Genomic DNA, 19,380 nt, shown 5'->3' on the forward strand with positions numbered 1-19,380 from the left:
CTATCAGAACTGGCTGATGGCACATTTTTTTTCCTTTATTGTTACTTTTATACCTGTACATCAATAGGTAGGCTGGCAGCAGCATTTTACGCCGCTCTTCAGCCACAGAGTTAACAGAAAACATATAGGAGACCCATAAGAGAATGAACAAAGGCTGGTAAAAAACAGTAAATACAGAACATAAAAAACACTAAGCCATTCACACTGGACGAAAAACCACTAAAACTGTCGACACGACGCACAAACACTGATGAGTTCGACGGCACATGTGAACATTGGAGCGTGACGGCGGACACTAACACAGACACGACGACACACACACACGAGAAAACTGATGGCGATTATCTCCGGCGCGCGAATGTCCACATAGCGTATACGAGTCCGGGGAAGGGGGGAAGAAAGGGGAGGGGTGAGCAAAGATGCCAATGGCAGAGGAGACGGGAGTGGGAGTGGAAGAATGGTGCAAATGGTTCAAATGGCTCTGAGCACTATGGGACTCAACTGCTGAGGTCATTAGTCCCCTAGAACTTAGAACTAGTTAAACCTAACTAACCTAAGGACATCACAAACATCCATGCCCGAGGCAGGATTCGAACCTGCGACCGTAGCGGTCTTGCGGTTCCAGACTGCAGCGCCTTTAACCGCACGGCCACTTCGGCCGGCTGGAGTGGAAGACTGGGGGTAGGGGAAGCCTGGGGGAGGAGTGGGGAGAGAGGGAGAGAACGGAGAGAGGGTGCCCATAGGAACAAAGGAGGAGGGAGGAAGGATCAAAGTTGGTAGGAGGGATAGATGGAGGGGCAGAGGCCATCATCAGGGAGGGGGAGCTGGCGGAAGCCACCTTGGGAGACGGTATGGAGAGTGGAGAGATGGAGAGCAGGTGGGACGAAGTACAGGGGTGGCAGCGGATGGGGCCGGGAGAGGATGGGAGAGACCAGTGGGTGAGGAGGATCGAGTTTACAGGAGGTGTAGAGGATCCGTATCCGTTCGAGGAAAAGGTGGAGGTGGGGGAAGGGAATAAGGTCATACAGGATCCACGTGGGGGAGGGGAGACGGATGCGATAGGCGAGGCGAAGAGCATGGCGTTCTAGGATCTGAAGGGATTTGTAAAAGGTAGGGGGAGCGGAGATCCAGGCAGGGTGGACGTAGCAAAGGATAGGGCGAATGAGGTATTTATAGGTATGGAGGATGGTGGAGGGGTCTAGAGCCCAAGTATGGCTGGAAAGGAGCTTGAGGAGACAAAGTTGGGAGCGTGCCTTGGCTCGGATTGTCCGGAGGTGGGGGGTCAAGGAGAGGTGACGGTCGAGGGTGACACAAAGGTACTTAAGGGTTGGGCTGAGGGCGATAGGACGGCCACAGATGGTGATGTAGAAATCAAGGAGACGGAAGGAAGGGGTGGTTTTGCCTACAATGATCGCCTGGGTTTTGGAAGGGCTTACGGCAGACAACCGGGAAGCTATAGCAGTCGAGCAAAGATACTGCGAGAGGGGATATATCGATACGTGCTGCTTATGCCCCTCACGGTCAGGCAATGCAGTAACTCAGTGACAGTGGTAATTTAAATTAATTTAGTGAGGTGGAAGTATGTTAAAACAGGGTGTAAATACATGATGGCGGGAACACGAGCCATGCACATTTCAATAGGGATGGTGAAGCAGAATTACCCATAGATGAATTGAGTCCTCTGTGTAGTGTGTCAGCGCAGACTGCCGTTTTCTCCCATAGAATGTTTCTCTCCTTACAGTGTTGTTAAGTCATGCTCATTTTGTCCAGACCCATGGTGACAGTCAGATAATTAGTTAGTTACATGTTCCATACATGATTTGAGCGATTGTTTTATTGGAATGATATGAAACAAGGCAGTCTACAGGATATGTATAAATGATCAGTGCAAACATTAATTTACAGATTATTATTTTTAGTCCTACTCATGAACTACATTTATTCATTATGTACTGGCTTTTTAGTCATCAATTATTTTAAAAATAGAAAAAAAATATTATTGCACTTTTTCTTGTCTATGTTGACCTATTTATTCTATATCTGAACAAAACTTAAATTTATCACACTTGATTTTAAAAATAAAAATCGTCCAATAAACTGAACACTGGTTGAGAAGATAGTTGAAGCTGACAAATACCAAGTCAACTATTAAATATTTTACAGCACTATTTAGAGTGAAAAAACTACAGCAAAATAAAATTTTACAAAATTCAAGAATGAATACATACTATTAGTAGTCTCAACTTTTGATATTATCACATACAGGACCATAAGTATGTTGAACCTATACAGAAAAGAAATTTTTTTACATTCATTATGTATGAAAAGCTGCAAAGCAATTTGCAATGTTCTTTAGGCAAAGGTGATCATCACATTTTGAACATATTATTTTTAATTTCCCTAGAGAGGGGTTGTTTTTATTAAACATTTACCTCCATCTTTGGATTTATCTACCATTTCGAGGTGGTTTATACCCCCCATTTGATGGAAGTCGTCTCTCTACTCGGGATCCCTTCGGTTCAACGATTTTTTCAACTTTTTCGCTGCGAGACATCCTTCTTTTTCTCTTTCCATTTTTCTGTGTCCTCATAAAGTTCCCGCTACATTCACTCGACAATGCAGTAAGTCGAGCACTTTCTTATCTTGAATTTTGTTTATTAGACAGTATTTTTGATACTGCAACCAGTTGTTAACTAAAGCAAAATCCATAGCATTCACCACCACTCTTAATCAAACAAATATACTCCATCCATTGCTTGGCTGCACAGCTGAACAACTTGTGGGCACCTGATTAATATGATCTTAATGATTCATCCCATCGGTGAACAGTGTCTTCTTCACCTTCTCCAACAAATTTGAGCCCAGTATCACAGCTCTGCTATCAAGCCACTTTGTCAGCACTACATCATTACATCAGAAAATCTTCTATCCTTCTTTCTGATATCACTGTCATTTATCGAAGTAGGAGGAAAGACTGTTTACACGAACTGTGCCAGCAACAAAAATTTTTCCGATTTAGTACTTCACGAAGATGGCAAGAGGAGAAATAATTGTCAAAATGTAGCTTGTGTCCTTCGCTTTTTATTCTGTCAGACAAGTGGCGAACAAGAAAGGCACATAAACCAAATATTTCCTTGTTATGTGCAGCAAGCACAATGGCTGACCTGATAAATTAAGATATCATAAGCAATGCCGTTCCTACCTTCCGCAATAAATATTTTGTTTGACATGGATAAGGCTTGCCTTTCACATACTGCTTGATTGAAAACTGATCTTTGAACTCAACCATCTGTACATAATGATTGTTCAAGCAAGGGCTCGAAACATCTTGTTCCGGTGGCATTGCACAAAGGATGGACTTTATATATTATGTCACTTGTGCCTGCATGGCGTTCTAAATTGATGACTAGATGCAGAGTATTGTGCAGCTGGAAAAGCCTGTCTCTAGTCACATTATCTGTGAACAAACCTATTCTAATCAACCTGTCAAAATTTTAAAAGTGCCTATCGCTATATGCAACCAATGAGTGTTTTTATTTCATATCTATTATTTGTTTTTGAAATTTACATTACCAGACTGCAAAGTATGTATGTTTGTGAATCTCGAAAACAGTTCCCATTATTGTTCAATGACGTACTTCGTAAATTAACTGATAAGGTCTTCTACAAGTCATAATGACCACAGCACGGTTCCTCACAATTTCTTCTTTCCTAGTGAGATATTAATATTGTAGTTCATTATTACGTACAGTACTGTATATGCAGGTAGCTGATTTGACTTTTCTTCAAGATCAGCATCATGAAACGAAGTTTCCTCCACTGCACTTCCTGTGAATTTCTTCTGTATCACCAGCACATATTGTTTTGTTGTCATTTTTTCACATACAATCCTTGTACCTTGGTAAACAGCAGCTGCAATATATTCACGATTATCTTCATCATCTGATATATGACTATCAGTATCAGAAACATCTCCTTCCATTAAGTCCAGGATATTTTAGACATGCTCTGGCTTTCTAATGCCGTCCAGTTTTCTGTGCCCTATAAACAAACCAAAGTTTTAGAAACCTGCCACATGTGTCCCTAATGAAAATATAAAATACAGCACAAAGTAGAGGACATTCTCCCTAAAGTAATAATATACAAGTTCATACTGCATGTTATGTTGCAAAATAAAACTGAGATGTTGCTTGAATGAACGTAATAAGAGACTAATGGGTTGAAAACAGACTTATCTCACAGCCTTCACTGCACCGTACTAGATAAAAGATATTGCCATATAGTTCTGATCTCCAGAATGTGGGACGACAGCTCAAGTGTGTTAGTAGTCTTATGACTCTTGCCATGAACTCAACCTTTGCAGATGGCTCTTTCTCCACTTTTTTCCTTGAGCCTCAAAAAGTGTGCATATTGCAGCAATCACTACGTAAATAAGACGTAGCTGGAGAACTTTGAAATGGGTCATCCATTTGCACTATTTTCCTATGTAATACATCATTCCAGCGAGAAATACGGTAATAAAAAACACTAAACAGGTATCGCAGGTGAACCAAATCATTTACTGTTATAAAATGTATAAAAAGCCGTTCGACGCCAGGTCTGAAGAGGTTAAGAAGTAATTCTTTAAAAGAACTAGGAGACGTCCAAGAGAAATAATTTTAAATTAGATTTAATACTTGGTTTGCTACCTTCGAACATTTTGTGTGGTTGGGCAAACGATTGAAAACTTTTGTTGCTACATATTAAACTCTTTCCTGAGCCAATGACAGCATTAACAATGGCTAATAGAGCTCGTTTTTCACTGGTGATCTAGGTATGGACATCAGTGACCTTTTCAATTTGGGATAGGTTTTTATGACGAATTTCATTAGAGAATGTGTATTTACTGAGACGGTGAACATAAAATGCCCATCTACTTGAACATGAGTGAACAATACATATTTTCCTTGCTGCTGGCTTTTCTCAGTGCTGAAATACCCCGGAAAATTATTCCAATGGCGCTACTGAGTACAAATATGCAAAATATGTCAGGAGGTCATACGTTTGTTTGAAAGCTGAGCTATTATGCGAGGAGCGAACGTAGCTGAAGTAAATTGTCTGAGAAGGTCAGTAATATGCTTTTTCCAGTTCAAGCTTTTGTCAATATGCAAAAAAAAGTTCTTGTACTCTTTTCTGTGTGGTTTCACATTTAATGTACTGTGTACTACTGGTCAACGTTCTTAAGTATTTGACTCTTTTTGACAAGGATTTTAAAAAGTTCTCCTTTTGTTTTCTTTTATTTTAATACTGTTGTTGCTGTTCACAGGTAATGATTTTTACGTGCCTACGTGGGATACAACTTTGTAACACGCACTGTAGGTCGTGTTGCGGTGTTTTACTGTTCAATGATTTTAAATAGTTGACGGTTCTTGGTGATGTATTTAAAAAGTAATAATTTTATTGTTGACTACCACGGTTTCACAGTAAATGATTTTTACGTGCCAACATGGCATACAGCCTTGTATTACGCGCCATATGTGGCGCTGACGTGTGTTATTGGTCAGTGATCTTGAGTATTTGAGAATTTTTGGTAAAAATTTTAAAAAGCATTAATTTTATTGTGGACTTGTACGGTTACTGTATGATGGTTGGAGAATATTTTAAGAAATAGGGCCACCCCTTCCTGATGTTTCCTTACGACAGCGGAAGGGGTAAACTGACCATTATCTGTGTGCACCGTAAATATTCATTGCATATTTATTAACATTTTGGAAAATGCCCTTTTAGAACAATTTTGGTATATGCTTAAGAATTTGGTAAGACTGTAAATTTGGTTTCCCACCCTGTAGGATGATCTGAAAATAGGTCTCTGCCCGAAACTAGTCATCGAATGAGTAAAAAGTAAAAATTTGCAACTTAGACTGGTTGTTCGTTCTGCTGAATAACCTTTTGCAGTCTGGTTGTTAAATATGATATATATACCTGATCTATATTAAAGCCTCAAATTCCATAATACTAATGTTTTTCTAAGAGAATACCAAGATCTACGCAAAGAGAGAAAGATTAAAAGTGTGTGTATTTCATCGTACAGAACGACACACGCTCTGAACGTCATCCCTATAAATTGTGATGCTCGTATGGTGAAATAGTTTCTCCGACTGCATTAGCTCAAGTCTCGAAACTTTAGTTCTAAACACCCTTTGTGACCGCTGTGAAACACAAGAAGACTGAAATTAAGGATTTGTATTATTTGACTCTCCTGCGATTTCTTGCTATTACCTGTTCATCAGGTCGAGAGTTTATTGGACTGCCCAAAGACGGTTATGATATATAGAAACTGTTAGACATCAACTTTCTATATCTCTCTGAGTTGGATTGTATAATAATGCAAATAAAAATGGTCATTCATAGATTGTTGCCAATTATACGGATCAAGTATCCATATTTTATGCTATAGAGAAGACGATAATCCTGTCAACCGCCACAGTGGTACTATGTTGTCGTAAATGTTGGTCGTTGTACTTACAGCACTGTCTGTCAGTTACCAGCTGTAGGAGTACGTGAATATTTGTAATCGGTGCAATACAGTTCGTCGCAACAAGAACACACATATTATGAGGTATTATATTGTCAAAACTATCGATTGCTGTGCCACGGCTTGCTTATTGTAGGAACGAATACATAGTTTATATTCATTGCCGCAAGATGTCGCTCGACTTCTGTTTGCTTGGTTACCGGCACATGTTGCAAAATGGCTATGCCAAACAGAAATCACTTTGTCGTCTCGTGTTTGAAAGGTATAATAGTGTGATGAGAATGGAAATGTTTTTGAGGCTGAGGTACCAAACTGATTCTCGGAATCGATGGAACATTCGCAGATGGTGCCTACAGCGTCCAGCCACAAGATGTGTATGTGAAGGAAAGGGTCCTGGCCCACCCCTGTTTCCGACGAAAATGTTGCACGAATTGAAACTGCTTTCCAACGTAGTCCTACAAAAATCAACTCGTTTTGCCAGTCGGAACTACAAAAGCCTTCAACAACAAATTGTCATGTTTTGAGGCGTTGTTTGGTTATGAGTCTGCACAAATTACAGCTTTTCAAGCTGTACGTCATGACAACAAATGCAGACATGTGGTGTTTGCTGACGAGCTTAAGAATGCTATTGACAATTATAACACTTTCACACAACGTGTCATGTTCAGTGATGAAACGAGTTTCCAACTTTGTGCGAAATTAAAGAAACAAAGTGTTGAAATTTTTGGCCTATAGTATCCGCGCGGGCATCTGAACACGTACGAGAGTCACCCAAAGTCAACTGGTTCTTTTATTCCCACACAGCTGTTTATAGCCCATTCTTCTTTGTTGGAAACATGGTTAACGGTCACCAGTATCTCGCTATGTTACAAAACTGATTGTTTGCGAGGTTGAACTAGGACAGTTTCACTTTTCAACTAGATATGACACTCCGCCACTGGAGTCGCCGAGTGCATAAATGTCTGAATGAAACTCAACCGAGCCGTTGGTTTGGTCACCAACAGTCATCGATTAAGCACTTCTCAGCTGGTCTCCACCGTCACCAGATATGATTTCCTGTGATGACTTCCTGTGAGGTTTCATTAAAGACCACGTTTATGAACCAACACTACCAAGGAACCTAGAACAGTTGAAGAACAGGATCCAAGGTATCATAACGTCAGTGACAAAGGTCATGCTTACCTGAGTATGGGAGAAAATAGAGTATCTATACAATATAGTTAGCATTACTGGTGGAGGACATGAACACCTGTAATCTAAACATTCGTGAATACGTGTCCCAAGCTTCATAGTTCTATGTCTTAGAGTTTAAGAAGTGTACACGTTCAATATATGTATATTCTTTTTGAAACAGCCTGTGTTATAAACATGTCACAGTTAATATATAGCAACTTGATATATGAGGGCAGTTCAATAAGTAATGCAACACATTTTTTTTCTGAAACAGGGGTTGTTTTATTCAGCATTGAAATACACCAGGTTATTCCCCAATCTTTTAGCTACACAACACTATTTTTCAACGTAATCTCCATTCATTGCTACGGCCTTACGCCACCTTGAAATGAGGGCCTGTATGCCTGCACGGTACCATTCCACTGGTCGATGTTGGAGCCAACGTCGTACTGCATCAATAACTTCTTCATCATCCGCGTAGTGCGTCTCACGGATTGCGTCCTTCATTGGGCCAAACATATGGAAATCCGACGGTGCGAGATCGGGGCTGTAGGGTGCATGAGGAAGAACAGTCCACTGAAGTTTTGTGAGCTCCTCTCGGGTGCGAAGACTTGTGTGAGGTCTTGCGTTGTCATGAAGAAGGAGAAGTTCGTTATGATTTTTGTGCCTACGAACACGCTGAAGTCGTTTCTTCAATTTCTGAAGAGTAGCACAATACACTTCAGAGTTGATCGTTTGACCATGGGGAAGGACATCGAACAGAATAACCCCTTCAGCGTCCCAGAAGACTGTAACCATGACTTTACCGGCTGAGGGTATGGCTTTAAACTTTTTCTTGGTAGGGGAGTGGGTGTGGCGCCACTCCATTGATTGCCGTTTTGTTTCAGGTTCGAAGTGATGAACCCATGTTTCATCGCCTGTAACAATCTTTGACAAGAAATTGTCACCTTCAGCCACATGACGAGCAAGCAATTCCGCACAGATGGTTCTCCTTTACTCTTTATTGTGTTCGGTTAGACAACGAGGGACCCAGCGGGAACAAACCTTTGAATATCCCAACTGGTGAACAATTGTGAAAGCACTACCAACAGAGATGTCAAGTTGAGCACTGAGTTGTTTGATGGTGATCCGTCGATCATCTCGAACGAGTGTGTTCGCACGCTCCCGCCATTGCAGGAGTCACAGCTGTGCACGGCCGGCCCGCACGCGGGAGATCAGACAGTCTTGCTTGACCTTGCGGCGATGATGACAGACGCTTTGCCCAACGACTCACCGTGCTTTTGTCCACTGCCAGATCACCGTAGACATTCTGCAAGCGCCTGTTAATATCTGAGATGCCCTGGTTTTCCGCCAAATGAAACTCGATCACTGCCCGTTGTTTGCAACGCACATCCGTTACAGACGCCATTTTAACAGCTCCGTACAGGGCTGCCACCTGTCGGAAGTCAATGAAACTATACGAGACGAAGCGGGAATGTTTGAAAATGTTCCACAAGAAATTTCCGGTTTTTTCAACCAAAATTGGCCGAGAAAAAAAAATGTGTTGCATTACTTATTGAACTGCCCTCGTAGTTTCAACTGTGGAGTATAGATGTTCATCCACATTGGGGATGTCGTGCCATGTCTAGGTACGCAATATGAGTGCAACGTTGTTCATCACGATCTGTTTCATTAGATGGAATTAATGATAATACATTGACATGTTGAACAACTTTTATCGTCAGTGTCATGGTGAGAAATGAGTACACTGTTCTTTCTTACAGGATCTCAAGCACTATTTAATACATTTTATACATCTAATTCGGTGATCCAGAATTACCATAATAAATCATTTAATTTTCAAAATAGTCTGTGCCATCATCAGGGCTCCCTGTCGTCCAGCGACATGATTTAAATCCAGGAAACCATATGATTGCTGTCCTAATACAGATATTTTTCTTATATACAAGCAAGACATTATGTACAAGGAAGGGTGTTAATGATGTATTTAGAACAGTTGTGTTTATAGTATTACAATAAACGTATCTCGTCCAGTACACAGGATGAATCACCTACAGGTTGCACCGTAAATATTGAGTGAATGGAAAGTGCTATAGATGTTTAGTTTTCACAGAACAGATTGCTGGTCAGGGGTTCGTATTGTTAGGCAATAAACATGTTGTAATAATACTTAGGGAGTGTGTATTTTGTGCAGTAATACACTTTTTTAAATCTAACAAAACCTGGCAGCTGATTGGTTATGCATGGGGATCGAATCAACCTGTACAGCATCAAAACAGCCTGAAAATGACGCAATGAAGTGTCGAAATTGGTAGCGACAAAATAAAATAAAATCATAAGGACGGCTGTAGGTGTTTTTTTTAATCACGAAATCCTGTTGACGTTAACAAACTAAAAGTGGGGTAAATTAGAGTGGCAGTGGTGTTTGTTCTGGGATTATAGTGGGAGTCTTTAACGAGATATCGCATTTTGAAAAGCTTCCACACTGACACTTGTTTGTGCTGTTCCACATGCGTAGTTTCTAGCTCCAATGTTGTTATGTTTGCTCACAGTGTGCTTGTTTGTTCCTTGAGTACACTGGGGCTTGCTGGTCAATAAGTGTGTTACAGTCGAAGCAGTAGATCGTGGGTCGTGAATGGGCAATGTAGAAAAATCAGACATGCTCACGATGTATGGAGTGTGTTGGAAGAATGAAGTTCGTTCTTGTACGGTGAATGCAGCACCATATCCCATCAGACGTCAACAATTTCGCCAATTATTTATCAATCTCTTCAAGCAATAAAGTGAAAGTGGTAGTGTAACACCTAGACAATGTAGCAGAAGGAAACAAGTCACGACAGATGAGGGGGAAATTGATGTTCTTACTGCTGTTGCAGTTTATCCGTTCACATGCTCTCGCGCAGTCGCAGGAGGAAGTGTATGGGTCAGCCATTCTCCATCAACATAGGGTCCTTCCCTTTAACGTCTCCGTCGATCAAGAGCTGGATTCAGATGGTTATGACAATCGTGTTAACTTCTGTGTGTGGGCGTTAAGACAGGATACTCTAGATGTGTAACGTGTCTTGTTTAGTGATGAAGCTACCGTTACCAGTCATGGAAAGGTAAATCACTGAAACATGCACTATTGGTCTGTTGACAATCCCCATTGCCTTAATGAAGTGGAACGTCAGCATCCGTGAAATATAAACGTGTGGTGTTCGAAAGTGAACGATCAGCTCATGGGCCCAGCTTTCAAAAACAGAACACAGAACGTGCATAAGTATCACAGCCTACTAACGGACCATCCTTCCTATATGCTAGAAGACGTTCTTCTGTAGGCTGCGAGGATCCTTTGAGACACTATGGCTGTCCAGCTCATAGCGCACGAAGTACTACAGCTTATCTTTACGATTAGTTTCCAAATCGTTGGACTGGGCTCAGAGGGTCTATACCTCCGCTGGCCCATTCCTTGGATTTGACACCTGTGCAGACAGCACAAGGATGCTTCCTACAATGACGTACCAACTACACCCAATGTTATGTAATGAAGTATTACTGCAGCCTGCTCGGACATCTCCGATGAAATGCTAGCACAGCAGTCCCTCCATATCAGGATGGAATCATGTACCATCAATGCCCACGGTCATTCTGAACACAAGAAGTAATGTTTAATGTTCTTGTTACTGGTCAGAATTCACATAACTAGTGTATGCACTTATTTTGTTACTGCAGGTATTGTACAAATGCTGGTGTGGAACTATACAAAATGTGATATCACGTTAACGACTCGAACTAAAATCCTGCGACGAACACCATTGACATTCTAATTTACCTTACTTCAGTTTGTTAACGTCAATAGAAATTGTTCCATTTAATAAAACGTATATTTGCACTGAAAAAACGCTTCCTATGTAATATTATAATGTATTGGCTGCCTGAAAATACGAGCCCCCTGCTACCAGTCCAACCTGTGAAAACCGCTTATGAACTGCACTTTCCGTTTCAGCAATATTTTTGGTGCACGTTTTACGTTATTCAGTCCTTATAAGTGGATTTAACAGATTACAAGCGTTGAAAAACGTAGCCAAGTATCAAGTGCACAAGATCGAGAGAACGCATTACTAAATAAGTGCCTGGTGCATTATATAGCCATCAGATTTGTATTGTAAGAGCTCCAGCGAGACGGATCTGGTCTGACGTCAAGTCGACGCAAGTCTTATGTAAGCAGATATAGACCATCAGGGCCCTCAGTGAAAGACAGCTAAGGAACAAGCACATCAAACACCTCTGCACTGTATGCAAACTGCCAACTTATGGGAACATATGCCATGTAACGTTCAATGTCACCATTCTACACATTACCCATCGCCGAGCTGAAATGGAGTGGAGGGGGGGGGGGGGGGGGGAATGTCAAACATATACAATGCAAACGACTTCGTTGTATGTAATAATGAAAATTTAAAACGAACATCTGTATTTGCCTACTGGCATAACGTCTATGTATTTTTAAGTTCATAGCTCAACATCTTCGTAAGTTTACTAAGAACGTTTTAAAAACAAACATTGTGATACATATCAAAAAATCTCTATGCGTCCTTAACTTCTGACGGAGTACATCGAAAAAGTTCAAAGGAGGGCAGCACGTTTTGTATTATCGCGAAATATGGGAGAGAGTGTCACAGAAATGATACAGGTTTTGGGCGGGACGTCATTAAAAGAAAGGCGTTTTTCATTGCGACGGTATATACGAAATTCCCGTCACCAGCTCTCTCCTTTGAATTTGCAAATATTATGTTGACACCGACCTACATAGGGAGAAACGATCACCACGATAAAATATGATAAATCAGAGCTCGTACGGAAAGATGTAGGTGTTCGTTCTTTCCACACGCTATACAAGATAGGAATAATAGAGAATTGTGAAGGTGGTTCGATGAACGCTTTGCCACGCACTTAAATGTGATCTGCCGAATACCCATGTAGATATAGATGTAGATATAGACGATAGTCCAAATCTACTACGCTGTTTTTCAAAAATTATGTTAGTGTTAAAACAAAAATTACATGCTGTCTAACGTCAAAACCATATGAATGATGTGCTTATGTGAAAGGTAAATGATGCTTACACCTGTTTTCGTTCTAAAGGCTTTTGCTGGACCTACTTTTCTCATTCGCAGAATAAAACATATTAGTGCATATAGCAAAATGTAATTGTATATTGGGGGAAGATTAGCGATACTCATGTACATATCACAGGCACCAGAGTCGATGATGGGCTCCAATCTGTTGATGCACATGTAGAGGAGTTGATGAAGGCATTTGAGGAGGATGGGGCCGATCCCCCTCCTACATTACACAGAAATGTAGCATGTCGTTAATGATGTGAATGTTATTTTAAAATATATTGATGAGGAGGAGGACATGGAGTAGAGAGTGTTTCTCATGCTATTTGTGATTTCTCGCCGTGGATTCTTCTTAAAATTGCGGTTTACTACATATATATTCACATAGGTAAGGACTCTTAAATCATCTCAAGGCTACAGAGCAGTGTGCTAATGTTATTTTTATCTTTTTTTTCCTTTTTCCAGATACATGCACTTTTCCCGTGTTGAGTAAAGAAACACACAAGGGGATGGATGAGTTATTTCTGTTTTATTTCTTTTAAATTTTTTTTGCAAATGTTATTTCTTAATGTAGTTCCAGTCAAGGTGAATACAATAGTTTTCTTTTTTTCACCATTTGAATGAATAATTCTTATCACACTACCAGCTGAAAAGTAAGTAGTATTATTCCCATATCTACAATGTGTAAAGGGGTTGATTTTATAGTATACTAATATAAATATATAAAAAACACCTTAGTAACCATCATAAACAGGTTAGTCATTTATAGTAATTCAGGTGGTAGTGCAATCATTGTCCCTATAGTTTCAACTATACATCTATAAAATAGGATATATGACATTGGTATAACGTAAAGCTGTTATATTTCTTTTAACTGGGGAAACATTTATTTTGTGCATCAGGTCCGGGAACTTGTTAAAGTGTCATAAAATACTATCAGAAATTATGTATCTAGACATCAAACTTGCATTTTGAGGGAGAAGCAAAATTGTGTAGCACACACCAGAACATGATCGGAGGTTTGAACATGAAAGATTGGTTGAGGACTTGATAGTAGGTATATATTTCAGCAGTAGCAGCATCATGGTTGGTAGCATCTCTGATGTCACACAGTAAGCATTGTGGCATTGCTTATCATTCATACCATATGAAAGTGAATATACAGAGAATGTCATGAATTCATGGTCAAAATAATTTGTGGTATGTGTACATAAAATAGGCGCATTTGATTAGACAGTGTATGGCATTAGGCATTGCGCCCTGAACCTCACAGGTGAATCAATTACCTGACCACCCGTAGCATTCTGTGGTAGGTGTTACATAAATATCGAAATTTTACTAGTCGTAGAGGTGTCAATTACATCTGTGGTAAGAAGGTTTGGTGATTTCAACATTTCTCCTACACTGAGGTGCTGCACTCACATTGGTGTGGGCACAGTGCAGATGATGCGTCATGTGGCGTCTCATGGAACTTGAGCTGTGGTACACAACTGCCGTCTGTTGTACAACTGCTCATTAAAGCAGTGGATGCATATGACCCCAATGAGTGGGTACAGGATGTCATTTTCTGATAACCCTGAGTGATCTGACATGAAGGAGAAGAAGAAACATCATTTTTAGATTGTTGGGTGTACAACATAATGGAGCTCTACAGTATACAGACAGGCTTACATGGATCCCTGGTTGTAAGCAACCATCGACTGCATACACTTCTGACATTGTATAAACAATGTGTCTAAAATTGTTACTCGAGTTCTTCATGGGCAGCATAGGCAAAATACACCATGTGATAAAAAGTATTCGGAACCTGCCTCAAAATTACGTACAAGTTCGTGGCGTCCTCCATTAGTAATGCTGGAATTAAATAAGGTGTTGTCGACCCTTCACCTTGATGACAGCTTCTACTCTTTCAGGCATATGTTCAATCTGGTTCTGGAAGGTTTCTTGGGAAATGGCAGCCCATTCTCCATGGAGTGCTGCACGGAGGAGAGGTATCGATGTTGGTAGGTGAGCCCTGGCAGGAATTCGGCGTTCCCAAGCATCCAAAAGGTGTGGTATAGTATTCAGGTCAGGACTCTGTGCAGGCCAATCCTTTACAGGGATGTTATTGTCATGTAACCACTCCGCCACAGGTAGTGCACTATGGATATTGCTCGATCGTGTCGAAATATACAATCGCAATCTCCGAAATGCTCTTCAACAGTGGGAAGCTATATGGTGCTCAAAACATTTAATGTGAGCCTGTGCTGTGATAGTGCCACACAAAACAACAAGGCGTGCAAGCCCCCTCCTTGAAAAGCACGACCACACCATAACACCAAATCCCTTGAATTTTACTGTAGGCACTTCACACACTGGCAGATGACGTTCACTGAGCATTCGTCATACCCACACCCTGCTATTGGATCACTCCACTCAACGTTTTTCCACTTTTCAGTCATCCAATGTTTACCCTCCTTACACCAACGAGGCGTCATTTGGCATTTACGGGCGTGATGTGAGGCTTGTGAGCAGCCCCTCGACCATGAAATCCGTTTTCTCACCTCCTGCCTATCTGTCATAGTACTTGCAGTGGATCCTGATACAGTTTGGAAGTCCTGTGTGATGGTCTGGATAGATGTGTGTCTATTACACATTAAGAGCCTCTTCAACTGTCGGCAGTCTCCGTCAGTCAACAGACGAGGTTGGCCTGTACGCTATTGTGCTATATGTGTGCCTTCACGTTTCCACTTCACTATCACATCGGAAGCAATCGACCTAGGGATGTTTAGGAGTGAGGAAATCTCGTGTACAAACATATGACATAAGAGACACAGATGCATAAAAGGAAGGAATGGGAAAAGATAAGAAGGTGTGTTGGCAGATGGTGGCACACCGAAAGGCTAAGAGAAAGAACGGGGACGAGCTGATATGACAGAATGAGCGGTAACTTTTGTGTACAGAGTGTAGGGCTGCAATAATTTTGGAAGTAGAGAATGTTTTGTGAAGGTCACCCCCATTTGTGCTGTTCAGAATAACTGGCGGTAGATGTGAGGATCCAGATGACTCGACTTGTTACGTTTAGCTGTGTGCTGTACAACAGGGTGGTCCAATTTGTTCTTGGCTACAGTTCCATGCTGGTCTCTCATCCCGGTGGACAACTCTTTGGTAGTCATACCGATATAAAAGGATGTGCAATGATTGCAGCGAAGTTGGTATATGACATTTCTGATTTCACAGGGTAGGATAAATCTGTAACAGGATGGGAAAAGGATGTACTTGGTGTATGGGTTGGGCAGGTCTTGCACCTGGGTCGTCCACTGGTTTATAGTCATTGTGGAAAGTGGTTTACATTGGGAGTGACATGAGGATGGGCTAGGACGTGCCTAACTGACCTTCACAACTTGCCACATCCCCAAATTGCCTACCAAAACTAAACCAAATCCGGGCCCAAAACATTCGTGTAACGCTGTTAACTTCCCACCAAAACCCTCAGCCACAAAGATGTTTCAGTCCTTTCAAAAGACCCCATATGTAGCCCTACAACTAAATTTGACCATGCTGGACTTGTCAAAGAAATAGTATAATTCTCTGGATCCCTCCGAAGGGAACACCTCTTTGCCATCAATTCCTCCTACCAAAGTCGACTTCATCCCAATGCTGAACCCTGTTTGTCCCAGTTCATACCACCGTAGAACCATGATTTTCCCCACACCCACCTAACCACCTACTTAACCCATTCCAAGAATACCTTACCTTCAACTTGGTCTCACCATCCTTCTCCAGGTTCCTTCCTCAAAACACCAATTTGTCAGGAGAAGAACGGACAGCCACACGAAACTTCAAAACAAATCCTCATCTCATCAAATGGATGAAATGGCTCTGAGCACTATGCGACTTAACTTCTGTGATCATCAGTCGCCTAGAACTCAGAACTAATGAAACCTAACTAACCTAAGTACATCACACACATCCATGCCCGAGGGAGGATTCGAACCTGCGACCATAGCAGTCGCGCGGTTCCGGACTGCGCGCCTAGAACTGCTAGACCACCTCATCTTATCATCCTGCATGCAGACATAGGTATGAACTGTAGTGCCTTCCTGGCAGAAGGCCTCGGCCAATTGTCTAACTCTTCCACCTATAAATTGTGCCAGAGTGACAATATCCCAGAAGTCCAACATAACCTCTAATCGATACTTAAGGACCTATGCCCTTCCTAGAACCTCTCCCCTGAATACCTTCCCCTCTTCAGCCCTGTGACATTCCGTACACCTACCTTCTACATTTTTCCCAAAATCCACAAAGCAATCTGTCCTAACCGGCCGCTGTGACCGAGTGGTTCAAGGCGCTGTAGTCTGGAACTGCGATGCTGCTATGGTCGCAGGTCCGAATCCTGTCTCAGTCATGAATGTGTGTGATGTCCTTAGGTTGGTTAGGTTTAAGTAGTTCTGAATCTAGGGGACTGATGACCGCAAATGTTAAGTCCCATAGAGCTTAGAACCATTTTGGAGCAATCTGTTCTGGATGCTCCCTTGTGGCTGGTAACAGTGACTCTATTGAAAGAATTTTGGCCCTAATTGGCCATCACATCAAACCAATTTCCAATAATCTAGAGTCCCATGTCAAAGACACCAACCACTTTCTTCACCCACTTTTGTCATCCCCACACCTTCACCTCCTGGATCCCTACTTGTCACTGTTGATGCCACCTTTCTGTACACCAACATCCCTTATGTCCATGATATTACTACTACTGCAAATTACCTTCCCTAATGTGCTTCAGACTCAAACCCACTACCTCATTCCTCATATACCTTACTATATCCTACCTCAACGCTACTTCTCCGTTGAAGGGAAGCAATAGCAAGAAAAAAAAAAACCTACACCACAGTTGTGGGCACCCACATGGTACCCTTATAGGCCAAATCTTTTATGGGCCAAGTCAGAGAAGATCTTCCTGGCCTTCCAAACCCATAATCTCATTAACGTTCTCTGATGATATCTCCCCCATACTTCTCACCTCACTGCCTGGCAGCCCGTGACATGTACCTGTTGGCAGTCTAGACCCTGAATCCTCTGACAGACATTGTTGTCTCCCCAACCCGTATATTGCTATTCCACATGTTGCCCCCCCCCCCCACCAGACTTCTGTGTCCATTGCAAGTGAGAGATACATTTTGCTCTGAGCTGTTGGAGATGGTTGTCAGATATGCAAGAGGTGTGGTTGCTTTTTTTTTTTTTTTTTTTTTTTTTTTTTGGTCATCAGTCTACTGACTGGTTTGATGCAGCCCGCCACAAATTCCTTTCCTGTGCTAATCTCTTCATCTCAGAGTAGCACTTGCAACCTAAGTCCTCAATTATTTGCTTGACGTATTCCAATCTCTGTCTTCCTCTACAGTTTTTGCCCTCTACAGCTCCCTCTAGTACCATGGAAGTCATTCCCTCATGTCGTAGCAGATGTCCTATCATCCTGACCCTTCTCCTTATCAGTGTTTTCCACATATTCCTTTCCTCTCCGATTCTGCGTAGAACCTCCTCATTCCTTACCTTATCAGTCCACCTAATTTTCAACATTCGCCTATAGCACCACATCTCAAATGCTTCGATTCTCTTCTGTTCCGGTTTTCCCACAGTCCATGTTTCACTACCATACAATGCTGTACTCCAGACGTACATCCTCAGAAATTTCTTCCTCAAATTAAGGTCGGTATTTGATATTAGTAGACTACTCTTGGCCAGAAATGCCTTTTTTGCCGTAGCGAGTCTGCTTTTGATGTCCTCCTTGCTCCGTCCGTCATTAGTTATTTTACTGCCTAGGTAGCAAAATTCCTTAACTTCATTGACATTTTTTTTTTTTTTCGTGACCATCAATACTGATGTTAAGTTTCTCGCTGTTCTCATTTCTACTACTTCTCATTACCTTCGTCTTTCTCCGATTTACTCTCAAACCATACTGTGTACTCATTAGACTGTTCATTCCGTTCAGCAGATCATTTAATTCTTCTTCACTTTCACTCAGGATAGCAATGTCATCAGCGAATCGTATCATTGATATCCTTTCACCTTGTATTTTAATTCCACTCCTGAACCTTTCTTTTATTTCCATCATTGCTTCCTCGATGTACAGATTGAAGAGTAGGGGCGAAAGGCTACAGCCTTGTCTTACACCCTTCTTAATACGAGCACTTCGTTCTTGATCGTCCACTCTTATTATTCCCTCTTGATTGTTGTACATATTGTATATGACCCGTCTCTCCCTATAACTTACCCCTACTTTTTTCATAATCTCGAACAGCTTACACCATTTTATATTGTCGAACGCTTTTTCCAGGTCGACAGATCCTATGAAAGTGTCTTGATTTTTCTTTAGCCTTGCTTCCATTATTAGCCGTAACGTCAGAATGGCCTCTTTCGTCCCTTTACTTTTCCTAAAGCCAAACTGATCGTCACCTAGCGCATTCTCAATTTTCTTTTCCATTCTTCTGTATATTATTCTTGTAAGCAGCTTCGATGCATGAGCTGTTAAGCTGATTGTGCGATAATTCTCGCACTTGTCAGCTCTTGCCGTCTTCGGAATTGTGTGGATGATGCTTTTCCGAAAGTCAGATG

This window comes from Schistocerca nitens, chromosome 8 (assembly GCF_023898315.1).
Source record: "Schistocerca nitens isolate TAMUIC-IGC-003100 chromosome 8, iqSchNite1.1, whole genome shotgun sequence".
NCBI classification, from domain to species: domain Eukaryota; kingdom Metazoa; phylum Arthropoda; class Insecta; order Orthoptera; family Acrididae; genus Schistocerca; species Schistocerca nitens.